Source organism: Toxorhynchites rutilus, chromosome 1, assembly GCF_029784135.1.
Source record: "Toxorhynchites rutilus septentrionalis strain SRP chromosome 1, ASM2978413v1, whole genome shotgun sequence".
In the NCBI taxonomy this organism is placed as follows: domain Eukaryota; kingdom Metazoa; phylum Arthropoda; class Insecta; order Diptera; family Culicidae; genus Toxorhynchites; species Toxorhynchites rutilus.
This window is the reverse complement of record NC_073744.1, coordinates 87,648,269-87,654,810: the sequence shown is the minus strand read 5'-3', so window position 1 is coordinate 87,654,810 and position 6,542 is coordinate 87,648,269.

The following is a 6,542-nucleotide window of genomic DNA, read 5'->3' as shown; positions in this document are numbered from 1 at the left end:
CGAATATGCGAAACTTCGATACGTCCGGCTTGTGACCATACCATGACTCATACGGTGTCTTGTTTGTTGTTAACGCCGCCGTGGGACTCCTGTTTATAACATAAACCGCCTCACACCACAATACTTTCGACAACCCAGCATCTTCAATCATGGCTCTTGCCTTGTCCATTATTGTGCGGTTGAGCCTTTCGCTCACACCATTCTGCTGTGGTGTGTATGGAACAGTATACTCAAGCTGAATCCCTTTTATACGACAAAAATCACGAAATTTTCTTCCCACCATTATCACAGCGCAGGCGAGATATGCGACTGTCGAAATGTGATTCTGCCATCGCAGCGTACGTCTCGAAGGCCTCAAGCACTTCATCTTTCGTACTCAGTATGTATATAGCGGTAAAATGTGAATAGTCATCAATGAAAGATACAAAATATTTCTTGCCATTCCACGCAGCAGGTTTCATCGGTCCGCACACGTCGCTATGAATCAGCTCGAGGGGACGACCACTTTGAGGCAACGCCATCTCCATGAAAGGCTTCCTCGTCTGTTTCCCTTTGAGACAGGGCTCACAAACCACTCGTCCAGCTAGTTCGCTTTTCTTCAAAATTAGACCGTTCACCATTTCAGTTTCCACCATCTTCACAAGTCCACTTTTCCCGATGTGGCCGAAACGCCTGTGCCATAGCTCTTCGTTGCTCATGGCGCTTTGAGACACTAGTGCAGCTGGCTCTTTCACTCGCGACACGTACGCGTTCAGTACATATAACTTGTCGCTCCGTTTCCCCGTGCAAACGACCTCACCGTTTCGTAGAATCTCGGCACTGTTTTTCGCGAACACTACTTTCATTCCCAACTGTCCAACGCGTTGGATTGAAAATAAATTGTACCGCAATCCGGGGACGTAAAGAACTTCACTAACAACAATGTTCAAGCTTTTCCCTCCAAACTTCGACACTATGTCCACATTCCCAGAATGATTACTCACTAGCGTCTGTCCGGAAGCCACTTTGATTAACACTGGTTTATCTAATTTCTTCACGTCACGCAACCAATCAATCGTTCCAACCATGTGGTCCGAAGCACCGGAATCGATAATCCACGACACGACACTTTTCCGCGAATCGCTTACATTTTCACCAACCGACTGACTCACGAACACAAGATATCTCTCACTGATGTGCGCTTTACCGCGATGCACATTTTTCTTCGTATCTTTTGGTTCATCTTCTTTCTGATTCGGACACACCGCGCGTTTGTGCCCAATCTTGCCGCACGAAAAACACTTGAACTTGTTCTTCGGATTCTTGCCTTTCCCGGCGAAAGCAATCGAATCTCCACCGGCCGCGACATCATCGTTATTCACACGTTTCACACTCTCGTTGAGTAAACGAGCACGCACAAAATCAAGGGCACATTGTTTATCTGATAATGTTTCGAGCACTGTTACTAACTGGCAATAAGAACGCGGCATCGACTGTAACAAACTGTTCTTCCATCTTGATGCCCGCTGAATCCAGATCACGAACTGTTTTATCAAACAGCAACAGATGCTGCTCCATCGTACGTGGTATTCCGCTACATCTTCCGGAATCTGCTGGATGCATGCCAGGAGACCCAGCTCTTCCAGATGCACTTCCATCCGGAACGACAAATTCGCAAAATTGGTACCGTCGAATAGGTAAACCTTCCTGTCTTCCTCCATCGCGATCGATCGCTTTTCACTCCGATGAAAAACAACTTTCGAACACGTTTCCGACACACACGTTACAGGTTAGGGCGTAGTCTGGGCCCATAACCTGAGAAGACTCTCGGATTATGGAACTCCCGCAGGAGAGAAACTAACACAGCGTGCTGTCGGTTTGGAATACAATTTTCTAGTGACGTTTATTCAGTAACGGTTAATATTAGCGAATTCGTTTTTGTTCAGTTTCAACCCCAGTGCCGCACTAACTGCTGTCAAAACGTTTTTTTATTCACTCAGTGTCGCACTAGTTCGCCCCGAAAGCTGTTAGTTTCGCACTGAGATGTTTCACGGGTTGGCACTCGGGTTCACCAATACAACTATACTGAACTGGCAAGTTCCGAGTATTGTTTTGGAAAATCTAAAAATAAAGACTATGAAAATGGAAAACCTGCTGCTTTTGCTTTTTTTTTATTGGAATCGTAATCCAATTCGGATCCTGATTTTGAAGAGAATATTCGCGTAGACGACATTAAGCTACGTGTTTTAATTGGGAGGCGAAAATAATGATGGATATTCAGGTGGAATAAACCAGCTTTCAAAATCAAAATTATGAATGAAAATTTACTTTAACGTATCGAATATTTATTTTATGTGATGCAATAAGAGGTATTTTCCGATATCGCAGAAACATATTAAACGAAAACTGTGTCTAATGATGATTTTATATTATAATAGTAATTAGGGGCTGTCCACATACCACGTGGACAACTTTAGGGGGGGTAGGGGTTACGAAAAAGTCCACGTTTGTCCACGGTGAGGGGGAGGGGGTTTAGATAATGTCCACGTGGACACATAAAGTATATTTTTAAGTAAAACATCCATATTTATAGTCAAAATTTAATGAGATCTGCTCTATATTTACAAGATATTTTTAACTTTACGCCCTCCCTGAGTACTCTGTATTCAACAATAAAAAGACTGAGTTGCCTGAGTGTGCTGCCCGGTCGAACATCCTTATTTTTCATATGGCTGGATTTCTTCCAGGAAATGTATATTCTGAAAGGAACGCGCATGAACTGGCATCGATTAATCTATTCCAATCGGTGATAGAGGACCATGTATTCCGTCAGGATAAAGACACAAAGAATGTTGGAATTTTTGTAGTATGAAAAATCACGACTTATGTGCAGGTTTCGATTTCGCTGCTGCTCTTGATGATAAAACGGCTTCGTTTTTTTTCCGAGAGCTCCCAAGATTTTCCGAAAATTGAAACGAACAACAAAATCTTTCATGGGTACACGGGCCGTATCTGTTGAGATCTGTTTCTTTCAATGATGTTTTTCTTTATTGCTATCTGGTAATTTTTGTAATACGCTTCTAGTGGGTTGTCTGTAAAACAATTTTTTTTACCCCGTTTGTTTATTTTAAGCTCATTAGCCTTTATCTGTAGCGGAATTTTATTACAATGCTGCTATTGATGTCAATCAAATTGAGACACTTATCAAGAGTAATCCTCGGTACACGACACATGAATTAATGAATTCGCTACAGATGTCTGAAACCGCTCATGAGCACCTGGTGCAGCATGGATACGAAAAACGCTACAATGTATGGACTACATATTAACCCATATTCCGGAGCCCGATCGAATTTGACAGATCAGAATCCGAACGAGATCAACTTTTGCATACTGCAATCCTAGGTTGCAACATTTGCACAACTCGATTGGATTTGACTCGGTCAGATGAAAGAACGCAATATTGAACGCAACCGGACTCCGGAATAAGGGTTTATTTTATCGAAGAACATTTGAAAGAACGCATTTCAATCTACGATTCGTTTCATAAACGCAACGAAAATGCATGACTTGACTCGGATGGCTTTAACGTTCTCAGTGGAATTTTGGGCTTCTCGAGGTAAGTATTACTTGCGTCATTTTTATTAGTAGTACTTAGTTGAGATATCTTTGCCGAATAACACGCCTTGAATGTATTCAGAAGTATGAAGCTCTACAATACACGCGACCTCAGTGCAAGTCGGAAGAAATTTCTTTGACGAAAAAGCCCCCGGCCAGAACGGGAATCGAACTCGAATCCCTAGCATGATAATGTGTGACGATAACCATTCGACTACGAGAGCACAATACATATTTGTAGCAAATTGTGAAGAGCAAATCATTCAAAATAATGTTGAGTTACAACCACGAAGGAGGTTCTCTGGGTCTGGTAGGACTGGAAGAAAATCTACATTTTGAGCTTCTACCAAGCAACTAGTTTCGATGAATTCCATCAAGTACTGATTGAGCTGAACGTATTAAAATCAACGATCTAGAACGCTTCAAGGGCACTTCCAAGGACTCCACCCGCTTTATTCACCAGATATGGTATCTTCAGATTATCAACTGTTAATATTTCCGTAAGACGAGAAAATATTTCGCAATCCGCGATCATGAATGTACAGTGTCAACATCTAGTTGCAACATCCGGATTCTGAGACATATTATTTTCAATTTAGAATGGAAATTTTGACTTGGTGTTATTTGATTACTTGAAACACGTAGTCCTGACCCCGACTTAACTACTATGATAGTACGGCTAAAATTGATCATTATAATATAAAATCATTATTAGACATAACCTTTCTTTAAAATTTTTCACCACTCGAAAATTGATATAATTTTAAATTACATAGCAAACATATTTGATACGGAGAAGTAAATTATGATAAATTTATTTTCAAAGTGTGTTCAATCCACCAATCGATTATCATTATCCCTTCCCATAAACGAAGCACAAAGTTTAATGCAGGCAATACAAATACAAACGCGAATAGTAAACTAATGTTAATCTAAATCTTCGGATCAGTTAAATCAACAGCAACAGAATTTGGACACTATACTGTTTATTCGTTTGAGTGAGAATGTGACGAGTGTGGAACGATCCGCAACTAGTAATACATTACAAGATTTAGACAATTTGAACAGCGCGATGATATCTCCATCGGTGAATTTAAAACAAAACGTTACTATTAATAAGGCTATTATGCCTATTAATAAGAACATGTAATAGAAAATTGAAACAAACTTGAAATTAAATTTAAGCGAAAAATATAGATTTCTCTTGATTTTCTTCCGAAAACTGGAGAAGTGTCCACGTGGACAACAGGGGGAGGGATATAAGGAATGTCCACGCTTGTCCACGGAGGGGGAGGGGGGTGTCCAAAATCGTGCTTTTTCTGTCCACGTGGTATGTGGACAGCCCCTTATTTGTGGAACAAACAGGAAATGGATCGACAAATGGTAAAGTGAGTGTCAGAACTACATGTGTTTGGTAATCAAACAATATGAAGTAAAAATTTTCATTCAAACTTTTATATTTTTACACTGCACTTGGCCCTTCTGATCTGATGGAGAATAATTCACCTCCCAAGCATTAATATCACCACCAGACGTCGACACTGTACATCTGTCCTCGCAAATGTAAACAAATCAGACTTTATTGGCGATCTAACGCAAAACGATCGATCGATCGTTTGAGACATCTGGATTTTGTTTTTGAACTAAGAAAATTATGATAAGCTAACATAAAATTCAAAAACAAATCACGTATATTTTAACTGCGGACTTTCCAAGGTAGTTCTCACATGCAGGAACCATGCATTTTTCAACTTGGTTTTGATTGTGCTCTCGAATTTACTTTTTTGATTCAACCATTGTCAATATTTATACAGTTTTCACTACTGAAAGAGGTAAGAAAATAAAATGTTATATATAAAATGGCGCAGAATTAAATTTCTTACAAGCTCATCGCATTCAAATAATCTTTTATGATTATAATATTGTAATTTATGGAAAGAATCACAAATCTTTCATAAGCTCACATTGCAAAATTTAAAACCATCATCACTTTCACCGCAGCGCCGCCTAGGTGTAGATTTGTACGTTAGATCGCCAATTCGCGTTGACGGCGGAATGGTGTCGACATCGGGATACGATATTAGTTTGTATGAGGTCAACTATTCTCTATCAGATTAGTCGACCCTAAGGCAGTTTTAAATTGCTAAAAATTTTTTCTTTGCGTTATTTGCCTTCTATAAGTACGCTGTTCTGACCCCAATTTAAACTATTTTCTATCAATTTTCAGATATTCTCACCAAAACTTGCCATTATAATACAAAATTATCTTTAAACACAATTTGTGTATGATATTTTTTTACTACTTGCAAGCAAAAGTGATTTTAGTTTACCTAGAGTACTAATTTGGTTTGGTAAAAATAATTTTCATTCATAATTTTTATTTTAAAAGCACGTTTATGTCTTTTGCAAACCCATATTGTCATGCCTGCTCCCCCATTTCGTAATACGAAGCTCAATGCCGTCAACGCGGATAACGCACACCAACAAACCACCGCATTCGTGAAACTGAAAACGTTATTTTATTACAGAGTCAGTTTGGCACTGACTCAAGGCTGATTTAGACGATGCCAGTCAGCGCTCTAGTTGAGGTATCCAGTGAACAGAGAACAGACACTCTGTTCCAGTTAGAGGCCAATTACTTGTTCGATACTGGTACAAATAACTTGAACAGAGTGTCTGTTCTCTGTTCACTGGATATTTCAACTAGAGCGCTGACTGGCATCGTCTAAATCAGCCTTTGAGAACGAATTCGCTATATGACATAACAGAGCAAGATATGTTAATCAAAGGTGGAGCAGAATGCACACTAAATATATTGTGATCAGATTGATCTCAACATGGGCAGCTATCGTTTCTACCGTGAACCGCTATCTCAGTAGTTAGTTTTGACTGATAAGAGAAACGCAGTGCTTTTTGTCGCGTCACAATTTTAAATATGGAGCAGA